The sequence below is a fragment of the Rhinatrema bivittatum genome, chromosome 2 (genome assembly GCF_901001135.1).
Source record: "Rhinatrema bivittatum chromosome 2, aRhiBiv1.1, whole genome shotgun sequence".
Classification (NCBI taxonomy): domain Eukaryota; kingdom Metazoa; phylum Chordata; class Amphibia; order Gymnophiona; family Rhinatrematidae; genus Rhinatrema; species Rhinatrema bivittatum.
Genome location: NC_042616.1, coordinates 134,444,043 through 134,467,574, shown reverse-complemented (window position 1 = coordinate 134,467,574; position 23,532 = coordinate 134,444,043). Strand labels below are relative to the sequence as shown.

Sequence of the window (23,532 nt, the reverse complement as noted above, 5' to 3'; positions counted from 1 at the left end):
CAGATGGACTCAGGACCAATGGGATGTATAAAAGCTACTCCCAAACCGGGTGGGAGGCTGCCCATGGCCCACTTAGGATTGCCCTTGCAAATGTCGTGTCCTCCTGAGTCTGTACATCCAGACGGTAGAATCTGGAGGAGGTATGGATGGAGGACCACGTTGGCGCCCTGCAGATCTCGGCAGGTGACAGTATTCTAGTTTCTGCCCAATACGCCGCCTGGGCTCTGGTAGAATGGACCTTGACCTGTAGAGGTGATGGCTTTCCCGCTTCTACGTAGGTCGCCTTGATGACTTCCTTGCTCCAGTGGACAATGGTTGCCCGCGAGGACGTTTCCCCTTGTCTCTTTCAGCTGTGGAGGACGAAACTGTGGTCCGTCTTTCATACTGGTTCCGACCTTTCCAGGTATCTGGATAGGAGTCTGCCGATGGCGAGGTAGCGTAGACTACGGGCTTCTTCCGAATTCTTCAAGCCGTCCATCGTTCAAAGTGAGATGGTTTAGTTAAGGTGGAAGTGTGAGACCACTTTGGGGAGGAAATAGGGGAACGTGCATAGATGGATGGACCCCGGGGTGAGTCGAAGAACGGCTCACTGCAGGACAGGGTTTGTAGTTCCGAGTTGCGGCGGGCCGAGCACACAGCCAGCAAGAACACCGTCTTTAAGGTAACAGACGGAGGAACAGACCTTGGAGGGGTCTGAAGGCGGGTTCTGCTATGTACTCCAAGACAAGGTTGAGGTTCCACAGAGGTAATGGCCACTTTAGGGGTGGCCAAATGAGTTTGACTCCTTTCAGGAAAGGTGATATATCTGGTTGCGAGGCTATGCTTTCGCCCTGGCTCCTGGAGCTGTAGCATGACAATGCTGCCACCTGTGCCTTGATGGAGTTAAGAGACAGGCCCTTCTGTAGTCCATTCTGTAAGGATTCCAGAATCACGAGAACTTTTAGAGGGGCGTGGCTTGATGTTGTGGCCTTCGCACCAGGCCTCAAAAACTCTCCAGATCGTTATGTACTTTAGAGATGTGGAGAACTTGCGTGCTCGGAGGAAAGTATCTATTACTGCCGTTCTCTCTCAGACAGGCCCTCTCAATGGTCAGACTGTAAGAGAGAATTGAGCTGGGTCCTCGTGAAGAATCGGGCCTTGTTCGAGCAGGCCTCTGTGTGGGGGCAGGGGTAATGAGTTCCCTGCCCGTAGTCGTCTCAAGTCTGTGTACCAGGGTCTTCTTGGCCAATCCGGGGCCACCAGAAGAGCTAGACCCCTGTGTTGCTGTATCTCGTGAATGATTGTGCCCCTCAAGGGCCCTAGTGGGAAGGCGTATAACAGGGACCCCGGTGGCCAGGTCTGTACCAGGGCCTCGATCCCCTGGGACTGCAGATCCCGCCTGCGGCTGAAGTATCTGGTATTGCAAACTGGTATTGCAAACTGGCTAAAAGACAGGAAACAGAGAGTAGGATTAAATGGGCAATTTTCTCAGTGGAAGGGAGTGGACAGTGGAGTGCCTCAGGGATCTGTATTGGGACCCTTACTGTTCAATATATTTATAAATGATCTGGAAAGAAATACGACGAGTGAGATAATCAAATTTGCAGATGACACAAAATTGTGCAGAGTAGTTAAATCACAAGCAGATTGTGATAAATTGCAGGAAGACCTTGTGAGACTGGAAAATTGGGCATCCAAATGGCAGATGAAATTTAATGTGGATAAGTGCAAGGTGATGCATATAGGGAAAAATAACCCATGCTATAATTACACGATGTTGGGTTCCATATTAGGTGCTACAACCCAAGAAAGAGATCTAGGTGTCATAGTGGATAACACATTGAAATCGTCGGTTCAGTGTGCTGCGGCAGTCAAAAAAGCAAACAGAATGTTGGGAATTATTAGAAAAGGAATGATGAATAAAACGGAAAATGTCATAATGCCTCTGTATCGCTCCATGGTGAGACCGCACCTTGAATACTGTGTACAATTCTGGTCGCCACATCTCAAAAAAGATATAATTGCAATGAAGAAGGTACAGAGAAGGGCTACCAAAATGATAAGGGGAATGGAACAACTCCCCTATGAGGAAAGACTAAAGAGATTAGGACTTTTCAGCTTGGAGAAGAGACGACTGAGGGGGGATATGTTTAAAATCATGAGAGGTCTAGAACGGGTAGATGTGAATCGGTTATTTACTCTTTCGGATAGTAGAAGGACTAGGGGACACTCCATGAAGTTAGCATGGGGCACATTTAAAACTAATCGGAGAAAGTTCTTTTTTACTCAATGCACAATTAAACTCTGGAATTTGTTGCCAGAGAATGTGGTTCGTGCAGGTAGTATAGCTGTGTTTAAAAAAGGATTGGATAAGTTCTTGGAGGAGAAGTCCATTACCTGCTATTAAGTTCACTTAGAGAATAGCCACTGCCATTAGCAATGGTTACATGGAATAGACTTAGTTTTTGGGTACTTGCCAGGTTCTTATGGCCTGGATTGGCCACTGTTGGAAACAGGATGCTGGGCTTGATGGACCCTTGGTCTGACCCAGTATGGCATTTTCTTATGTTCTTATGTTCTTATTTGAGCACTGGACCTGCCTGCTAGAAGGTCCATATCTGGGGACTCCCACCGATTCACTATCATCTTTAAGGCTGTGGACGACAGCTTCCGTTCTCCTGGGTTTAGACTTTCCCTGCTGAGGGAGTCTGCCGTGATGTTTTCTTTCCCGGCGATGTGGACGGCGGGGATCTCCTGGAGATTTGCTTCCGCTCACGCCATCAGAGGGTCTATTTCTAGGAACACCTGTTGGCTTCTGGTTCCGCCCTGTTGGTTGATGTAGGCCACCGTCGTGGCGTTGTTAGACATCACTCTGACCCCTTTGTCTCGGAATGTGTGGGCGAACCGCAGGCAGGCTAATCTAACTGTCCGCGCTTTTAGGCAGTTGATGTTCCATCCCGCTTCTTCTGCGTTCTACTGCCCTTGGGCGGTTAATTCTTGGCAGTGTGCTCCTCACCCGTGTAGACTGGCATCTGTGGTGAGCAGGGTCCAGGTTGGGGAGGATAGTCTTGATCCCCGGCTCGTGTGGCAGTTCTGCAGCCACCACCGTAGCTGGTTCCGGATTCTGCCCGGAAGTGGTAGACGTACAGTGTAGTTCTGGGATCGTGGACTCTGCCGCGATAGAAGTGAGCGTTGTAGGGGTCTCATGTGGGCTAGCGCCCATGGCACCACTTCCAGCGCGGACGCCATCAGCCCAAGGCCTTGTAATCCCATGCTGTGGGACGAGGGACGCTCAGTAAGGTATGAGGCCGGTTCCGCAGCTTTGATATCCTCGTGGGGTTCAGGCTGACCTGGTCTTCCTTGGTGTCGAATCAGACTCCTAGGTCTTCCAGCGACTGTGAGGGCTGTAGGGGTATTGATCACCCATCCTGGGCTTTCCAGTAGTGTTATGACTCTGCTTTGCCCTGATCAGCCAATCGGCCAGGTAGGGCTGGATGACGGTTCCTTCCTTCCTTCCTGAGTGTTGCCGCCAACACTACTATCACCTTGGTGAACGTCCAGGGTGCAGTGGCTGCCCCGAAAGGTAGTGCCCGGAACGGATAGTGACGATTCAGGACCTTGAAGTGTAGGCAGTGCTGGTGTTCCTGAAGAATTGGGATGTGTAAGTAGGCCTCCGACAGATCCAGGGATGTGAGGAACTCTCCTGGTTGTATTGCCCGTATGACGGATCGTAGGGTTTCCATGCGGAAGCGGGGGATCCTTAGGGCGGTTGACCGACTTGAGGTCCAGGATGGGCCTGAATGTACCCTCTTTCTTGGGTACGATGAAGTAAATGGAGTAATGTCCAGTATTCCTGTCCCGTGTAGGTACCGGAGTTATGGCCTCGAGGGCCAGAAGCCTGTTCAGTGTAGCTTCCACTGCCGCCCTCTTGCGGGGGTCGTGGCAGGGGGATTCCATGAACTTGTCCAGAGGGGTTCGAAAGAAGTCCAGGTGGTCTCGGATGATGGCTAGGACCCACTTGTCCGAGGTTATCTCCACCCATCTGCGGTAGACTAGGGTTAATCTGCCCCCTATGGTTACTTCCCCTGGATGGGTCGGCTGATTCTCATTGTGGGGTGCGGCCGGAGCCTGTACCCGAGTTGGTTCCCCTCTTGGTGTGCTTGTTCCGGGAGGAATGGTTCCTGCCCTTAGGGCGGGACGCTTGCTAGTTGCTCATGTGGGGGTTGAAGCGCTGTGAACTTCTGCCCCTGGTGGACCTGGGGAAGGGACGCTGGTTTCCCTTTGTCTTGTCTTCCGGCATGCGCGGTAATGGGGAGTCGCCCCGTTTGTTGGCCAGTTTCTCTAGTTCGCTGCCGAACAGGAGGGATCCTTCTGCTGGCTGCCACTGTGGCGAGACTCCTCTGGCTGCTGTGTGCACTAGATCGAAGCCACGCCCGTGAGAGAAGATAGTGCTGATTCAATGTCTTCTCCCGGGGTGTTATTCCTGTCTAGTTGTCATAAGCAGGCATGTGTCACCACGGTGCAGCAGGCCGCAAACTGTAGGCCAGAGCTGCAACTTTGAATGAATGCTTGAGTATGGCTACCAGGCGCCGGTCAGGTGTATCCTGAGCGCCGCTACACCCTCCACTGGGATGGCAGTGCGCATGGCAATCGCACAGACTATGACGTCCACTCTAGGGCACGTCAGGAGCTCCTTGGTTGCTGGGTCCAGGGGGTACATGGCAGACAGGGATCGACCCCCTTTGCATGAGGGTTCCGGAGCATTCCCCTCTAGGTCAATTAGCTGTTGTGCCACCTGTGGGGGAGGAAAGTGGCGCGACGTCTGCAAAGGCCCTCCCGCAGGGGTGGGGGTTTAAGTTCCCCCGAGGTGCTTTGGCCCGGGATAGCGAGCTCCTTTAGGCATCGGGATCTCAGGTCTGGGAGCTCATCCCTCGAGAAGAAGCATCTCATGTTCAGTGGCTCTGTCCCGGGAGGGGGGGTTCCCCCCTTCCAGGGGCTCGAATTCTTCTTCGGAGAGGTCTGTGTCTCCGTAGGTGGGACATCTGGACAGTGTGAACTTGTGCCTAGGCCTCAAGGGTCCTGGGGCATGAGGGTCCTCCGGTGTCGCATGTGGCTGTTACGCTCCGGGTTCCGGCTGCATTTTAACAGAGGCGTTAATCCCCTTGAACAACTCTACCCAAGAGCTCGATTCTGGGTCTAGGTTGAGGGATGCCAGTTCTCTGGGGTCCCTGACTGTGGAGTGGACTCCCTGGGGCCTGCTAGGTCCGGGGTGGCCCCTGAGGAGTTAGCACTGGGCCCTGGGTGGGACTGGCCCTGATCTGGGTCTCTCAGGGCCTCCTCACCATGTGCTTATAGGGCGTCGGCTTCCTCGCTCTGAGCGGCTCTGAGTTGGCATGCTGGGCAGAGGCCTTGAGCTTTTATTCCTGTTTCTGGAGGTGCCATGTCTATGGACGCATAAGCTCTTGTCCGCTCCAGTGCATCAGATGTGCGCGCAGATCTGCGCCCGGCTGTAGATATGCGCCTTACTCTGTGCGCGCGACTTATGTGCGTAACGTTTTATGTGTGCCTAAGCTTATGCGCACATGTAAATTTGTGCGCTTAGCTCCACTTGTGCGCTCGGCTCGGACAGTGGGCGGTGCGGTGAACAGGGCCAAGATGGCGACGGCGAGCATGCAGGCAATATGGCGACTTTCTCGGAGGGTCTCCACGTGGGCAGACCCTAGAAACAGCCGGGGCCTAACCCTGCTAGGGAAGATCAACAAGGTGGCACTGGTTCCGATCGACAACCTGTGCTCCTCCTCGATTCTCGGAGACCAGTTCAAGTAGAAGATTTACACCTTACCTTGTCTTCGGTGCTTCCCGGTTTCGCCCCGGGCGGTCTCCAGCTACGGGGAGGGAAGAGGGCAACTACCTTCAGCACCGCGCTCGAGGGGTGCACCCGCTGCCTCTCAGCCGTGCCCGAGATCGGGGGCTAAGTCCTCGCCGCGATTCGGCCGCCGGACCGAGGCTGCCTCTACCCCGTGCCCGAGGATTCGGGGGCTAGGTCCCTGCCACGAATCGGCCACCAGACCGAGGCACTCACCTCCGAGGGACCACGGAAATCACCTCGGGAATCTCAACTGGGGGAGGGACCCGAGGGTATCACAGCAGGAGAGCGGGTCTCTTCTTCAGTAAATTCTTTTCTTCTTAAATTTGGGTTTCTCCTTGATTCTTGTTCTAACGCTCTGAGAGCGTGCAGATAGTCCCTAACTGCTTTGGAGACGGAAAATACTGAGGAGCTGCACTTCCTGCAGGGGTATATATACTAGGGGCTGATGTTAGATTGAAATCTGATCCGTCTCCAACTGCTAACAGGAGTACACTATACCCATTGGTCCTGAGTCCATCTGCTACACGCTAGGAAATAGCCCTTAATGGACTTCTCCTCCAAGAAATTATCCAAACCTTTTTTGAACCCAGCTACACTAACTGCACTAACCACATCCTCTGACAACAAATTCCAGACTTTATTGTGCGTTGAGTGAAAAAGAATTTTCTCCAATTAGTTTTAAATGAGCTACTTGCTAACTTCATGGAATGCCCCCTAGTCCTTCTATTATTCGAAAGTGTAAATAACCGATTCACATCGACTCGTTCAAGACCTCTCATGATCTTAAAGACCTCTATCATATCCCCCCTCAGCCGTCTTCTCCAAGCTGAACAGTCCTAACCTCTTCAGCCTTTCCTCATAGGGGAGCTGTTCCATCCCCTTTAACATTTTGGTTGCCCTTCTCTGTACCTTCTCCATTGCAACTATATCTTTTTTGAGATGCGGCGACCAGAATAGTACACAGTATTCAAGGTGCAGTCTCACCATGGAGTGATATAGAGGCATTATGACATTTTCCATTTTATTAACCATTCCCTTCCTAATAATTCCTAACATTGTTTGCTTTTTTGACTGCTGCAGCACACAGAGCCGACGATTTTAAAGTATTATCCACTATGATGCCTAGATCTTTTTCCTGGGTGGTAGCTCCTAATATGGAACCTAACATCCTGTAAACTACAGCAAGGGTTATTTTTCCCTATATGCAACACCTTGCACTTGTCCACATTAAATTTCATCTGCCATTTGGATGCCCAATCTTCCAGTCTTGCAAGGTCCTTCTGTAATGTATCATAATGTGCTTCTGATTTAACTACTCTGAATAATTTTGTATCATCTGCAAATTTTATAATCTCACTCATCATATTCCTTTTCAGATCATTTATATATATACTAGCCGTTAAGCCCGTAATAACGGGCTACATTTAAAAAAAATTTTTGGTCCATTTCCTTTCCACTCCCTCCCCCTCACCTCCCCCATCTAGTCTCCCTCCCCTCACTTCACTCTCCTCCCTCCCTCTCACCTTCCTCCACCTCCCTCCCTCCTCCCCCCACCTCCCTCTCTCCCCCCACCCCTCCCTCTCACCTCCCCCACCCCACTCTCTCTCACCTCCCCCCACCTCACTCTCTCCCTCTCCCTCCCACCCACCTCACTCTCTCCCCCACCCTCCCCCACCTCATTCTCTCCTCCCTCTCCTCACAGCTCATCCACAACCGGCAGACAGGGGCGTGTCCCTCCATCACACGCGTCGCCAGAGCTACTGCTCCTGCTTGTTGCCGCCGCGGCTACTGCTCCTCCCGCTCCTGCTCGTTGCCGCCGCTCTTGGTCGCTGCTCCTGTTCGCCACCGCCGCTCCTAAGGAGCCAGCGCCATTTTTTTTTCAGACACGCTGCGCTCTGGCCGACGTGCGCGCATGCGCGGTAGAGCTGCTCTCTACTGCGCATTTGCGGCACGTCGGTCCGGGCTCCCTTATCTAGTAGATTGAAAAGCAACGGTCCAAGTACAGATCCCTGAGGCACTATACTGTTTACCCTTTTCCACTGAGAACATTGACCATTTATTCCTACTCTGTTTCCTGTCTTTTAACCAGTTTGTAATCCACGAAAGGACATCGCCTCCTATCCCATGACTTTTTAGTTTTCTTAGAAGCCTCTCATGAGGGACTTTGTCAAATGCCTTCTGAAAATCCAAATACACTACATCTACCAGTTCACCTTTAGCCACATGTTTATTAACCCCTTCAAAAAAATGAAGCAGATTTGTTAGGCAAGACTTCCCTTGGGTAAATCCATGTTGACTGTGTTCCATTAAACAATGCCTTTCTATATGCTCTACGATTTTGATCTTGAGAATAGTTTCCACTATTTTTCCCAGCACTGAAGTCAGGCTCACTGGTCTATAGTTACTCGGATCACCCCTGGAGCCTTTTTTAAATATTGGGTTTACATTAGCCACCCTCCAGTCTTCAGGTACAATGGATGATTTTAATGCTAGGTTACACATTTTAACTATTAGATCAGAAATTTCATTTTTGAGTTCCTTCAGTGCCCTAGGATGCATACCATCCAGTCCAGGTGACTTGCTACTCTTTAGTTTGTCAATCTGGCCTACTACATCTTCCAGGTTCACAGTGATTTTGTTCAGTTCGTCTGACTCATCACCCCTGAAAACCATCTCAGGAACTGGTATCTCCCCAACATCCTCATTAGTAAACACAGAAGTAAAGAATTCATTTAGTTTTTCTGCAATGGCCTTATCTTCCCTAAGAGCCCCTTTAACCCCTCGGTCATCTAATGGTCAAACCGACTCCCTCACAGGTTTCTTGCTTTGGATATATTTAAAAAAAAGTTTTAATTATGAGTTTTTGCCTCTATGGCCAACTTCATTTCTCTCTTCGCCTGTTCAATGTTTTACACTTAACTTGACAATGCATATGTTTTATCCTATTTTCTTCAGATGGATCCTTCTTCCAATTTTTGAAGATTTTTTTTTGGCTAAAATAGCCTCTTTCACCTCACCTTTTTACCATGACGGTAATTGTTTTGCCTTCCTTAATGTGTGGAATACATATGGACTGCGCTTCTAGGATTGTATTTTTAAACAATGTCCATGCCTGTTGAACACTTAACCTTTGCAGCTGCACCTTTTAGTTTTTTTCTATTTTCCTCATTTTATCAAAGTTTCTGTTATGGTCCCGGTCGCGACGGTCGCGACCCGGCCCTCACCTCCTTGGTCCCATTCCGTCTCCGAGAAGCTGCGACCTGTTTCGCGGCCTTCCCGCAGGGGGGATGCCACCGAGAAGCCCTTCCTGGACGCCTTCTCCTTAGGCGCACGCTCGTGCAGGAGCCACGCTTATGAAGGCCTTTTCCCGCCACTGAAGGCTCTGCCTTACCCCTGACATCAGACGCTGCGGCCTACGTAAGGCCGCCGCGGAGCCTACAACTTTGCCTTGCAATGGGGTTCCTTGTGGTTCCTAGTTGTTCCGTGCCCCGGAGTGTGCTATTGTGTTAGCAGCTCCATTCCTGCCCGAGACTTGCTACACTTCAGTATTCAAGTCTTTTTGCAGCTCCTGCTTGGTTCCAGTAACCAGTCCTGCTTCAGTTCCTGCTTGGTTAACCTGTCCTGCTTCAGTTCCAGTTTGGATCCAGTAACCAGTCCTGCTTCAGTTCCTGCTTGGATCCAGTACCAGTCCTGCTTCAGTTCCTGCTTGGATCCAGTAACCAGTCCTGCTTCAGTTCCTGCTTGGTTAACCTGTCCTGCTTCAGTTCCAGTTTGGATCCAGTAACCAGTCCTGCTTCAGTTCCTGCTTGGTTAACCTGTCCTGCTTCAGTTCCAGTTTGGATCCAGTAACCAGTCCTGCTTTAGTTCCTGCTTGGTTAACCTGTCCTGCTTCAGTTCCAGCCTGGTTTCAGTTCCTGCCTAGTTCCAGTGCCAGCCTGGACCCAGTAACTCATCTGCTTCAGTTCCGGTCTGTTTCCAGCACTCACCAGTTCTAGTTCCTGCTTAGTCCGGATCTCTGCCCGCCTGCTTCAGTCCCAGTCTCCGTGATCTCCTAAGTCCCAGCAGCTGGGCTCCTACGGGCTCCTCCCAGGGGAGTACCGGCTTCCAGGGTGAAGCTCAACGTCCATCTCCTGCCTGGTACCGGCCTCCTGGCCTGCCCTCAAGTAGAGACTATAGTCCATCTCTCCCCAGTCTCCTGCAGGCCGGCCTAAGGGTCCACTAAAACAGTTTATTCACAACAGTTTCCCTTTTGAAAGTTTAGTGCTAGAGCTGCAGATTTACTTATTGTCCCCTTCCAGTTATTAGTTTAAATTTGATCATGTTATGATCACTGTTGCCAAGTGGCCCCACCACCATTACCTCTCTCACCAAATCCTGTGTTCCACTAAGAACCAATTGCTCCATGAAGCAGTCATTTATTACATCCAGGAGCCTTATGTCTCTAACAAGTCCTGATGTTACATTTACCCAGTCAATATTGAGGTAATTGAAATCTCCCATTATTATTGCACTTCAAATTGGTTAGCTTCCCTGATTTCTCTTAGCATTTCATCATCATCTGTCTGACCATTTTGTCCAGGTGGATAGTAGTATACTCCTCTCACTATACTCTTACCCAACACATGGGATTTCTACCCATATACATTCTACTGAGCATTTAGTCTCTTGTATGTTGGGCTCTATACCCTCCTGGACATAAAGTGCCACACCCCCACCAAGTTGATCCTCCCTATCATTGCGATATAATTTGTACCCTGATATAGCACTGTCCCATTGGTTATCCTCCTTCCACCAAGTCTCTGTGATGCCAATTATGTCAATCTCATCATTTGCTGCTAAACACACTAACTCTCCCATCTTACTTCTTAGACTTCTGGCATTGGCATACAGACATTTCAAAGTGTGTTTTTTGTTTGTATTAACAACCTGCTTTTCAGTTGTTAGGGATAATTCGGAAATCCAAATAAGGTGATTTTTTACATATAGGCACATGGACTATGTTTGCTGTTAATGGAACCTCTCTGTTGGGATGCCCTAACTCTCCTGCTTCATTAGTATCCTTTGCAGATACCTCTCTCTGAACCATGCGCTGCTGAGTGACTGCCAGCTTTCTCCCTTGTTCTAGTTTAAAAGGTGCTCTATCTTCTTTTTGAAAATTAGTGCCAGCAGCTTGGTTCCATTCTGGTTAAGGTGGAGTCCATCCCTTCAGAAAAGACTCCCACTTCCCCAAAGGTTTCCCCAGTTCCTTACAAAGCTGAATCCCTCTTCCCTGCACCATCGTCTCATCCACACATTGAAACTCTGGAGCTCTGCCTGCCTCTGGTGACCTGCGCGTGGAACAGGAAGCATTTCAGAGAATGCTACCCTGGAGGATCTGGATTTCAGCTTCCTACCTAAAATCCTAAATTTGGCTTCCAGAACCTCCCTCCCACATTTTCCTATGTCGTTGGTGCCCACAGGTACAACAGCTGGCTCCTCTCCAGCACTGTCTATAATCCTATCCAGTTTACACATAAGGTCTGCCACCTTCGCACCAGGCAGGCAAGTTACCAGGAGGTCCTCACACCCACCAGCCATCCTGCTATCTACATTCCTAATAATCAAATCAACCCTGTAGCTGCCTTAGTCTGCCCCCAAAAATCAGCTGCTGCTACCAGGGTCACATTAGGTAAACTAGGCAGTTGCCTAGAGTGTCAAAAATTTTTTTTTTGGGGGGGGGGGGGGGGGAGAGAGATTAAAATCCAGCAGTGCGAGGTCCAGAGTTGCAGTGCTATGCTGGAGCACATATTGCCAAAGAAGGGAATGAGGCTGGAGCCACTATTGCAGATAGGAGGGAGCGCTGTGCTGGAGCCGCCACCAATAGGTATGTTGGGGGAGAGGGGTGCATGACTGAAGATTTGTCTAGGGTGCTGAATACTCTTGTACTGGGCCGGGCTGCTACCCCAGAAACATTGCTCTGCAATACTGCTGAAAGCGTGCTGAGGAATGCTGCCCTGAATTGATTGGATAAGATCTTCCTGCCACCTCAGCTCTTGCTCAAGCAGGCAAATGAAAGCTCAGTTTTTTAAAAAACATTTCAACTAGGCAATTCTATGCAGGCTTTGAAAATCCAGCTTCCAACATATATACTGCTGCCCCAGAGCAAGTTAGGAGGACTCAAAGTTAGGTTGTCTATGTAAGCTAATATTGCTTACCTACACAACCCAGCTTTGAGTGTTGCACTGTCTGAAAGAATAGAGTGGAGATGGTGGCTACAGAAGGTGGGAAAATGGGGGGCATGTACAAGTGCCACACCACTGAGGGACCAGCAGACCCTTACAGGAGGTGTGTGTGTGCGTGTGTGTGAGAAAGCACCAAAAATGCCTAGAGATGGCAAAATCTTAATATTATGACCGTTGGCCGTGGCCACCCACGGCCGACCCAACTTACATCCTGCCATGCCTGGCCCTCCTCTCCAGGGGAACTCGTGGCTCTGGCCAGCCATTGTCACCACGCTGTTCCTGGCCCTCCTTGCTTCACATGGCAGCTGGGATGCCACTGGCCCATGCTCAGACTTCAGGCCTTCCTAGGTGCGCGTGCACCTAGGGCGGCCTGGAGTCGGGAATCCCGGGGCCGTCCCCGACTGATGACATCATCATTATTTATTTATTTGTATTTATATATCAACATTCGATATGGCATATCACATCGTTTTACAGATTAACTCATGGAATAATAAGACAACGGTGTCTCATTATTATTACATTGTAACAGAGAACCTTAATTAATACATTGTAAAAGAGGTCCTTAATTAACAACTTGGAATTTATGTTTGATATACATTTTAACAGTGAAACTTAATTAACAAATTGGAAGTTTCGTTTGAAATATATGGAGCGTTTGAAGGGTTGGCTTGGTGAAGTTGAAACACTTGGATAATGACTTGGTAATTGAAATTGTGTGGGTGACCAGGGAAAGGAGGAGCTGGTTGGGTGCTTAGCACAGGTGTGCTGTGGGTGGGTGGTGGTAGGGGAAAGTGTTAGTCAGGAGAGAGGGAAGGAGTGGGAAGGGTACAAGGTGATAAGGTGGAGCCATTAACTCGTAGGTTGGAAAGCTTTCTGGAATAGCCAGGTTTTTAGGATCTTTTTGAAAGACTGGGTTGAAGGTTCCAATCTGAGTTGTGTGGGTAGTTTGTTCCATAGTGAAGGGCCAGCTATTGAAATGGCACGTTCTCTGGTTGTGGCACAGTGGGCCAGTTTGGTGGTGGTAACTGTTAGCAGACCAGTGTTCTTGGATCGGAGGTCTCTTTGAGAGTTGTACGGGTGGAGGCATTTTAGCCACTCGATCTTTTTATTGTTGATGGTCTTATGCATAAGGGTTAGGGCTTTGTATTGTATTCTGTGGCTTATGGGTAGCCAGTGGAGGTCTTTAAGAATGGGTGTGATGTGGGTGGAGTGTTTGTTGTTTGTGAGAGATCTGGCTGCTGCATTTTGCAGTAGTTGAAGAGGTTTAAGGGAGGATGCAGGGAGCCCGAGGAGGAGGGAGTGTCTGTTTTGTAAATGTAGAGTAGCATTCTGTTATTTATCCAGCTTGGAGAATAAGAGCAATTGCAGTACTGTCTGATAGTCATGGTTGAAGAGGAGGGGTTTGAGTTTTCTGAGGACTTGTAGTTTGAAGTAGCCCTCTTTTATTGTTGCATTGATGTGTTTTTTTAGGTTAAGTTCGGAGTCTAGTGTGATTCTTAGGTCTTTTGCTGCGGATATGAATTGACTGTTTGGTTGTGTGATTGAGAGGTCTTGGATGTTCTTGGTGGAGGGTTTGTTTGTTATGTGTAGTATTTCGGTTTTCGTGTGGTTGAGTGTGAGCAATATCTGAGTAAGGAGGGTTTTTTATTTGAGAAGAATAGGACTCCCATTGCAGTAGGGTGTTTTGGATGTTTTCTTTCATGGGGAGTAGGATTTGGACATTATCTGCATAGACGTAGTAGGAGAGGAGTTTGCAGAGGGGGAGCATGTATATATTGAATAGAATGGAGGAGAGTGATGATCCTTGTGGTATGTCACGTGAGAGGAGGGATTGTCTTGATTCACTGGTATTTAGTCTTACTTTGTAGGTTCTGTTTGATAGGTAAGAGCCTAATCCAATCTCCCTTAGCCGGGCTAATAAGATGTCGTGGTTGATGGTATTGAAGGCGGCAGAAATGTCCAGTAGTACCAGAAGGTAGGATTGACCAGCATCTAGTCCTCTGAGTGCTGTGTCTGCAAGGGATAGTAGGAGTGTCTCAGTGCTGAGTGACTTCCTGAAGCCATGTTGAGTGGGATATAGTATTTTATGGGTTTCCAGGTGTTTGGAGAGTTGGTGGTTTACAAGTTTTTCCATGATCTTCGCTATGAAAGACAGATTTGAAATGGGTCTGTAGTTTGCTGGGTCAGAGGGGTCCAGTTGAGGTTTTTTTTTAGAATGGTTTTGATTACGGTACATTTCAGGGAAGATGCCTTGTTCAAGGGATGTATTAATTATGTCTGCAATTGGTCTGGCTATGATTTCAGGGATTAGTTTAAGGGTTTTGACTGGGATAGGGTCAAGGGGGTGGGTGGCTGGGTTTATTTTTTGTATGATTTTTTGAACTTCAGTTGAGGCGATGAGCTCGAAATTAGTCTATGTGGGGGCTGTTGTGGCCAGAGGGTTTAGTATTTCCTTGCTTACTTGGGGGGTTGATGCTATTAATTTTGTGATTTTATCAGTGAAGAACTGGGCAAGTTCTTCACATGCTTTAGGGAGGCTCTCTTTTATAGGTGGGTTGTGGCTTGGTTGTGTCAGTCTGGAGACAAAGTCAAATAGGGCTCTGGGGTTAAATTGATGATCGTGGATTTTCTTTGCGTAGTATTCTCGTTTGGCTTTGTCGGTGTCTGTTTTGTAAATGTAGAGTAGCGTTCTGTTATTTGTCCAGATGGAGTGGGGTTGGGTGTCTTCTCCATTTTTTCTCTGCTTGTCTGAGTAGTCGCTTGGTGTTTTTTAGTTCTGGTTTGTACCATAGTGTTTTGTGGGGGTTATTAGTATTGATTTCTTTAGTGATGATTGGGCATTTGGATTTTGCAACTTTGGAGTTGATGTTGAGCCATGAGTTGATGGCAGTGTTTGCATCGTTGAGGTCTAGGGATTTTAAGGCATTGGGGAGGGCTTCTGTTAGGTCTTCGCTGGAGCATGGTTTAGGGAATTGGATGTATTGTTTTGTGTTATTGGTTTCTATGTGGTTGGTTTTCAGTCGGAGGGTGGTCTGAGTTTGTGATCAGACCAAGGAATGCTGGTTGCTGTGGGGGGGGGGCTGTTGAGGCATGATACTTTGTCGTTGATAAATATGAGGTCAAGGGTGTGGCCTGATCTCTCAGTCGGTGAGTTGATTATTTGTTTAAATCCAATTGCTGTCATGGTATCCAGGAGGAATTTGCATGGGGGGGGGGGGGGGTAGAGTGGCATCTATGTGGAGGTTGAAGTTTCCTAAGATAATTGCAGGTATGTCCATGTTAATTTGGGTGGAGATGGTTTCGATGAGAGAGGATAGATTGAGATCCAGGCATTTCAGCAGGGAGTTTCGGTGGGGAGATTTGAAGGTTTTTTGCTTTAAAGAGGCCTATTTCCAGAGGAGGTAGAAGTTGATGAGGTGGTATATGAGCTTGAATTTTTTTTAACGCCAGGAGGAGTAGGCTGCCTCTTTTTTTTTGGTCTAGGCAGTGAGAAGTTATTGTATGTTGAATGAGGAAGTTGGTTTATTAGTGCTTTGTCTGAGTTTTTGAGCCAGGACTTGGTGATGCAGAGGATGTCTGGGCAGTTGTCCATTGGGATGTCATGTAGAATGGGAATTTTCTTGGAGACTGACTGAGCGTTTATCAGAAAAAGTGTTAGGATTGAGAGAGCTGCCATGTGAATGTTTGGGTTTGTGGGGATGGCTGTGAGGCGTCGTGGACGTTGAGGTGGGTTGTATTTCTTATGTGTGATGGAGTTGCAGAATGGTGGAGGCAGTTTGTAGTAGGTATTCATGGTGTGGATGGAGGGAGGAGGTGAGGGGTTGGCGTATGATGATTTTGTGGTTGTTGTGGTCCCAATGATATTCTCAGAGTGGTGGAGGGTTTAGCTAGGAGGGTTGGGTGGATGATTCTAAAGGGGTGAATTCGCTGTGGGTAGGGGTTACCTGGGGATATTTAAGCACCTCCATCAGCCTATGCAAACTGACTTGGGAACGAGTTGCTTCGCCTCACTGGTGCTTGTTCCTATTTCTCTCCGGACCCGTAGTTCCAGCCTTGGATCTCCACCTGTGGATTTGGACTCTGGCTCGGGTACCCGCTCCTCGGGGGCCTGCTTGCACTTTCCTCAAGAGACCTAGTCTCTAGGCTTCCCTGCTCCTCAGGGTATCCCCTGTGCTCCTCACCAGATATTCTGTAGACTTGCTCCTCTGCTCCTCAGGGTTGCCTCAGCACTGCCTATTAGAGATACCATCTCTATGCTTCCCCGTTCCTTGGGGCACTCTCTACCTTACCACACCGGGGATTTTGACTCTACGCCTCCCCACTCCTCGGGGCAGTCTCTACACCTTGGCACCAGTGGCTTACTCTATGCTTCCCCGCTACTTGGGGCAGCCTACATCACTACATCAGAGACTTGACTCTGCGCTTCCCCACTCCTCGGGGCAGCCCCTACGTCATCACACCAGAGACTCTGTTGCTACACTGTCCTGCCCCTCGGGACAGTCTCTGCATCACTCCTTCAGAGATCCAGTCTCCGCGCTCCCCGGGGCCTGCCTTTCGCACCTCTGTCTCAGAAGTTCCTTTTCTGGTACCTTGTACCTTCAGTCCTGCTTAGTACTATGACTCCTTGGACTGTGCCTCTTCGTCCCGCTCCTTGGGACGCCTCACAGTACTTCTCAGCGCAGGTACCTGCGATCACGTGGCAGTGACGCAGGATGTTCTCACTCTACTGAACTACAATCATGTCCCCTGCTGCAGCTGACCTCGCCTCCTGATGATGAGGCCCTGTGGGGCTCCTCCCTTCAGGTAGCATCAACCCTCACCTCGGGCCAAGGGTCCACAAAACCCACAAATCCTAATACTTAAATCTGTCCCTGAAGGGAGGGGCATAATGCAGACAGGAAGGGCTGCCAGCAAGGAAAAACTTTACATAATAATATGGCAGTGCTGAAGCGGGGGCTCAAGAGCAGCAGTCCAAGAGCCAGAATGTGTGTGGGAGAGAGAGAGAATGTATTATATGTGTCAGAGAGAAAGACACTAGCACACATACTTTGTGTCTGAGGGAGAAAGACATCCCCGCACCCCCCATATACACAAGCACACACACACACACAAACACTCTCTCTCTCTCACTCTGACACAAAGACACACTCACACCCTGAGCGAGGGGTGTGTATCTGTGTCAAAGTGAAAGACACCCACACACACACACACACACTATCTCTCAGACAAAGTGGGTGTCTGTAACTGAGAGGCCATGTGTGAATGTGTCTGGCAATGGCTGGCAGTATGGTTGTCTCATTACTTGGCAATTGGTTCAAGAGCTGATTAGTTGGCAAGAGATTTTAACACTAGACCAGGAATCTAGAGATGTAACAAAGCTTGTGGTGGACCCAGTTTATTGCATGGATGGAAGGGGGACTGCAGGTCACATAATGTACCTCTTAATGGTCGGCTTGGCTTACTTTTAAGGAACTGCTCAAACACTGCTTACATACGAAGGACTCAGATAAATACCCTGTAAATTAACACTAGCAGCCGTCACTCTACCCCACTTGGCCGTCGTCCCTACCTTCTGATCCCTTACCATACCTTAGACACAAATGCATTTGTTTTGAATACACATATAACACAGAAACTGTTGTTGGTATAATAAGGCCGCAGCTTTTATTTAACATGTCAAGAAAAACTTCCCTGGATACCCGAGCCGGTGTGATGTCTCCACCGCTGCCCGCTGTAGGGACCAAGCAAGGCAGCCTTACTCCATGGGCCCCCCGCCTTGTCCACCAGCAAGGGAGCCCCGGCCATTGGCGCATTCCACACCCCCACCTTCTAGCGCCGCCCCAGGCGCTGATCGGCTACCATGCCGTCCTGTGATGTCACCAGCACCACTTGCAATATGCCCAACCGGCCCGGGTAACCGCCAAGACACGAGGTAGGGAGGACCCTTGCCTCGTGTCCCCCCATTTAATAATAAGCTGCGGCCTGTGTCTGATTATTTGTCATATTATGCCCCCTTGGCATCCTGTAGAGCGTTATTAAATGTCTTAACTGTAAATGAGCACATGTCCTTGGCCCTCCAGATAGGTCCTTTGCCCTCCAAATGTATTATCATTACATCTATAGCAGCCCTCGAATCCTCCGGCGTAGTCGTAGGGTCCATAACTGTTCACGATGCAATCTTGGCTATTTCTGCTATGCGACGACAACCCTGTCCTAATTGTGGCCCTAGGATCGTCTGCTCTCTTGTCGTCCCTCCTTACATAGGAGTGCCCAATGATGCAAGCTAAATGCTGTACAGGTATATAATTACGTCGGACTGCCATCGTCCCCTCCTCCTCATCAAGGCTACTGCCGTGTTTACTTGCAAACTCTGATCCACTGTATATTCGACTCCCTTAGATGTAATTACCATCGCTGGCGTCACTATCTGAGCTATCTCGATTGCCACCTACTTCCTGCAGCCTGCTGAACCAATCAAGAAAGGCTGCAAAATGGGTGGGTGTGACCATCGAGCCTTTTGTTGCGCCTTTCACTGAGCACACCCTCTGGCCGAGAGAAGTTGACCGTCAAGCCTTGGTCTACCGCCCCCCCTATGACCATGCAATCCGCACTCCGGAGTAAGTAATTACTTAATCTAGATTGACTGTATACGGGGATCCCCTCTCATGGGGGCCAGTCAGTAGGCTTCGCCCTTGCAGTCTTGGTACCTCTGCCAATATGTCCATAGCACAAATAGCCATGACTGATGCTCCTCGCTCTTCCTTCCACCCGGACTACTACTGCTGCTTAGGTCCTATTGCATCATGCTAGATTAAGAAGGCGTCTAGTCTAGTTCGGTCAGTATGTATAGGCCCAACAATTACTTCTAACCCCCAATGATAGTTATCATGCTTAGTATGCCTCTCCATCTTGGCTGAGCAGCTATTTGAAGCTGGACTGCTGCCTCAATGTTATTACTCCCCAGCTTTCATACTAACCACTTCTGCTCTATTAATTACTAGCCTATTGCGCTTGTTTTCCTCTGATATGGACTTGCTGCTTAAATAATCTTGTACCCAACCCTCTCTCCTGTTACCCGTATGTTTAGTGTGAAGATGGTAGCGCCTGATGACGCTCTTTCCATTTTGCCGCGCCCCGGAATATGGGTCAAGCGCTGTGTCTTATTAACCAATTCTGTGTTGCATGTGCTTGCCCTTGCCGCCTTGGGTTTTTTTGTTTTTAATGTTTTGGCGTGCAAAATTCTTACTGCCTACCATGTGTTGCCCCTCTGGCAGGGGCAGCTTGTTAACTCTTGCTGCCTGACTGCTTTCTGTTCCGCTAGTCTGTATGTCCCTCTGCCCGCGGCGTGAATACTGGTGGAGGGACCATCGTTCTAGTTCCGTTCTCCATGGGCTATGTCATGTTTATCGTATCCTGGAAACTCTTGGCCCTCGACCAACGCAGACCCAACTGCCTCAGGACTGAAAAGAGCCAGACTAGTGTTTTTTTTTTTTTTTTTTTTTATTATTGACAGTTTTTATTGCCATATTGTAATTGACAGCATTGGTACAGAACCATTGTTACAAAACAGTTAGAACATTATTAAGAATGCTATCTGTATAACAAGTGTAAGAAAATACAAACCAATAAACGTAAACTGAAACTGATTCGCGCTTGTCTAACTGAAATAGTAAACAGTCGATACCGACTGAGAATACCAGTGACATATAAAATCAAATACTGAAGTAGAAAGCCTATTAATCCCTGCCCCCCCCCTGGCCCTCCCCCCTCCCACCCCTCTGGATAAATCGGAGCTGCTCTGCTATCTAGAGGAATTGTGTTCGATGATGAAATTGTGTCCATGACTGCAGATCGTAACCCTTGGACCATGCAATGATGCCTATTAGGTTGCCTGTCCAGCCATCCACTGTTCATAAGGCGCCCATGTCTTAGTAAAGCCCTGCATTCTCTGATGTTTATAAGCCGTAATCTTACCCAAATTATACATAGTATGAACCTGAGCCTGTATCTCTGCTAAGGAAGGTACCCTACTCTCCTTCCAGAGTCGGGCAATAGCACACCTAGAGGCCGCCATCACATATTTAAGAAACCGCATTAGTGCCCTGTCGTCTCCTTGTGTATTCACAAAGAGTAGTGCCTGTAATACAGTGAGGGTTACAGGCGAGCGTAGTATGATCTCTAACCAAGTCGAGACCTGGGACCATACGGATTGTATGTTAGGGCAGGTCCACCACAAATGCAGGAATGTTCCCTCCGCTCCACACTGTTTCCAACAATTTGCCGACTGGCTTGGGTACATACGATGGAGTTTTACTGGGGTGATATGCCATCGATATAATAACTTATACCCATTCTCTATGTGCCCGGCAGAGATGAGCCCTCTCCCCATGTTTTGAAAAACATCCAGCCAATCATTATCGGAGAATGTACTGGGTAAATCCCGCTCCCAGGCACGTAAATGCGCATAAGTGTAATTGGGTTTTCCAGTTAGCATCCTGTAAATGCGTGAGATAATTTTATCAGTTTTATCAGCTTGCTGGCATAATACTTCAAAATCTGGAAGGCCCTTGGATAATTCCAGGTGTATAGCCCCTGTCTGACAAAAATGGCGGATTTGAAGGTAATGAAACAGGTCCCTGCCTGTCAATTGGTGTCTAGAGCTAAGTTTATCAAAGGGGATTAGTCCTCCTGGTTCCCAAATATGAGCTAATTGAAATATTCCTCTAGCCCGCCATCTGCGGGAGACCGCTGACTGTCGTCCTGGTAGAAAAGAAATGTTGTGAAATAAATAAGTGCTATGAAATGATACCCGGTCCCCCACCAACAGATTCCGCCAACGGGACCAGACATTGTATGAACTCCGAACCGTGTCCGGAAGCAGTGGGTTATCAGCCCACGTGCGTTTAGGCTGCCACAGTAAAGCTGCTAGAGGCATAGTCCCCGTCATTGCCTGTTCTAAACGAACCCATAATGGTTGTCTCTCCCCCTTATGCCAGTCAACTACGGCCTTAAGGTGCGCCGCTGCATGGTACCAATGGAGGTTTGGGACGCCAAGGCCCCCCTGTAATTTTGGGCGATATAATACTTTTCTAGATACCCTCGGTTGTTTTCCTTTCCAAATAAATTTCAATAACCGCCTCTGCCATTTTTCTAGCAACTGAGAGGAAATTGCTACGGGTAGCGTCTGAAATAGGTATAGCATTCTGGGCAGAATATTCATTTTTAGAACCGCAATCCGTCCCACCCAGGAAATGTGATAACGGTCCCATTCTTCCAGGTTTTGATAAATTTTGTCCATTAGCGGTGGGTAATTCAATTGAAATAAATCCTCCCCCGCTCCAAGCTGTATGCCCAAATATTTAAGTTTCTTGGCTGCCCATCGGAAAGGATGAGTTCGCTTGAGCTGGTCCACCATAGGGGCGGGGGCCGAAACATTTAATAGTTCTGACTTTTCCCAATTGAGTTGAAAACCCGACACCTGTCCAAAGTCCAGTAATTCTTGGCTAATAGCAGGGAGGGATTGATATGGATCAGTGATGGTGAACAAAATGTCATCGGCAAAAAGTGATAATTTGGAAGAAAAATCACCCACCGTGACACCCGAGATGTGTGGATTATTTCTAATTTTCGTCGTAAAGGGCTCCAAAAATAATGCAAAAAGGAGGGGGGAGAGCGGGCACCCTTGTCTGGTGCCTCTACCTATCGGAAAAGCATCAGTGTAACCCCCATTCACCTTCAACCGAGCCCGGGGAGCGGTATAGAGTTTTTTTAGCCACCCCAAGAAGTGATCCCCTACCTTAAAGGCCTTAAGAGTGTGAAACAGAAAGGTCCAATGAACAAAGTCAAAGGCCTTCTCTGCGTCAACAGCCAGTAGAAGGCTAGGTACTGCTCGCTGCCTCGCCCACCGGATTGCGTCAATGGTCTTTCGCACATTATCCGAGGCCATACGACCAGGAATAAATCCAGCCTGGTCGGGATGTATGAGACCAGGTAGTATAGCGTTAAGGCGATTAGCAAGGATCTTCGCCAGCAGTTTCAAGTCCAGATTAATTAAGGAGATCGGCCGATAGGAGCCGCAGAGTGTAGGGTCCCTGCCTGGTTTCGCCAGTATAGTTATACCAGCGGTATTGGAGACCTCCGAGAGCGACCCTTTAGACCTTAATGAATTAAACAATCGAACCAGCAAAGGTGTCAGTATCTCCGCATATGTTTTATAAAAGGTAGCCGTAAAGCCATCCAAACCTGGGGATTTGCCTTTTTTTAAGCTCTTGATGGCCCAAGTAATCTCAGCTCCATTAATCTCTTTATCCAATAGAGCTTGCTGATCAAGCGTTAAATGTGGCAAAGGAATATCTCGCAAGTATTGCTGGATCTGAGCATCCTGTATTGTCATATTGGTAGCATACAGCGCTTGATAAAAATGTAAAAAGCGTTGGCGGATATCCCTAGTCTTAGTCAGCATATTCCCAGACTCGTCTTTGATTTTAATAATAGTATTGGCAGCCCACTGCTTTTTCAATTTCTGTGCTAATTGCCTCCCAGCTTTATTCCCCCCTTCATAGTGGAGTTGCCGAACCCTTTCTAATCGAAAGGCAATGTCTGCTACTTCCAGACCCTCCAATTGGCGGCGGCAATGATCCACGTGTGCCAGTGTTTTTTTGGAGCCGGACTGTTTATGCGCCAATTGCAAGTCGTGAATCTGTCGCAGCAGGCGGGCCTTTTCAGCATTCTTTGTTTTTTTCACAAAGGTAGCCCTAGCAATTAATAATCCCCTTGTGACCGCTTTTAAGCATTCCCATATATTCAAAGGTGAGGTATCAGTATTATCGTTACGCTGTAAATATTCCTCAATGTGACCCCTTAAGGCTATAGAGAAAGACTCATCCTCCAATAAACTATCATTAAGTCTCCAGTATTGTGCACCACGGTCATAGGTCGATATCTGTAACGTTAGACCAATGGGGGCATGATCAGACCACGTTATAGCATCTATGAAAGTGTCAGTGACCTGATTAATAAGTGATTTCTCCACAAAGAGGAAATCAATTCGGGAATACGTATGGTGCACTCTAGAAAAATAAGTATAATTCCTGGAGGAGGGATTGTGGGTACGCCAAGCATCTAAAAGCCCCAAGTTAGTGAGAAACCGTTTAAAGGATTTCCTGTCCTTGCCTGTAGGGAGCCCAGTTCCCTTGGAATTATCCATATGCGGATTAAAAGTCAGATTAAGATCGCCCCCTACAATGAGGCACCCCTCAATGCAGGATTCCAGTTTGCGCTCCAGAGTACAGAGATAATCCCCTTGATTAGTATTGGGGGCGTAGACATTCACCAATGTATAGAGCCCATCACCAATCCGGAGAACCAGAATAACATAGCGGCCCTCTGGATCATGTATAAAAGCTTTCTGTTCAAAAATGATATCCCTGTGAATGAGAATTCCCACTCCAGTATATTTAC

The 23,532-nt window shown here is 48.5% G+C and overlaps 1 protein-coding gene across 1 annotated transcript in view; it reads right to left on the bottom strand.

The window, feature by feature from the left end:
- Positions 1-23,532, bottom strand: part of LOC115084157 (patched domain-containing protein 3-like) — a 133,834-nt gene that overhangs the window by 89,863 nt on the left and 20,439 nt on the right. The window lies entirely within an intron of this gene.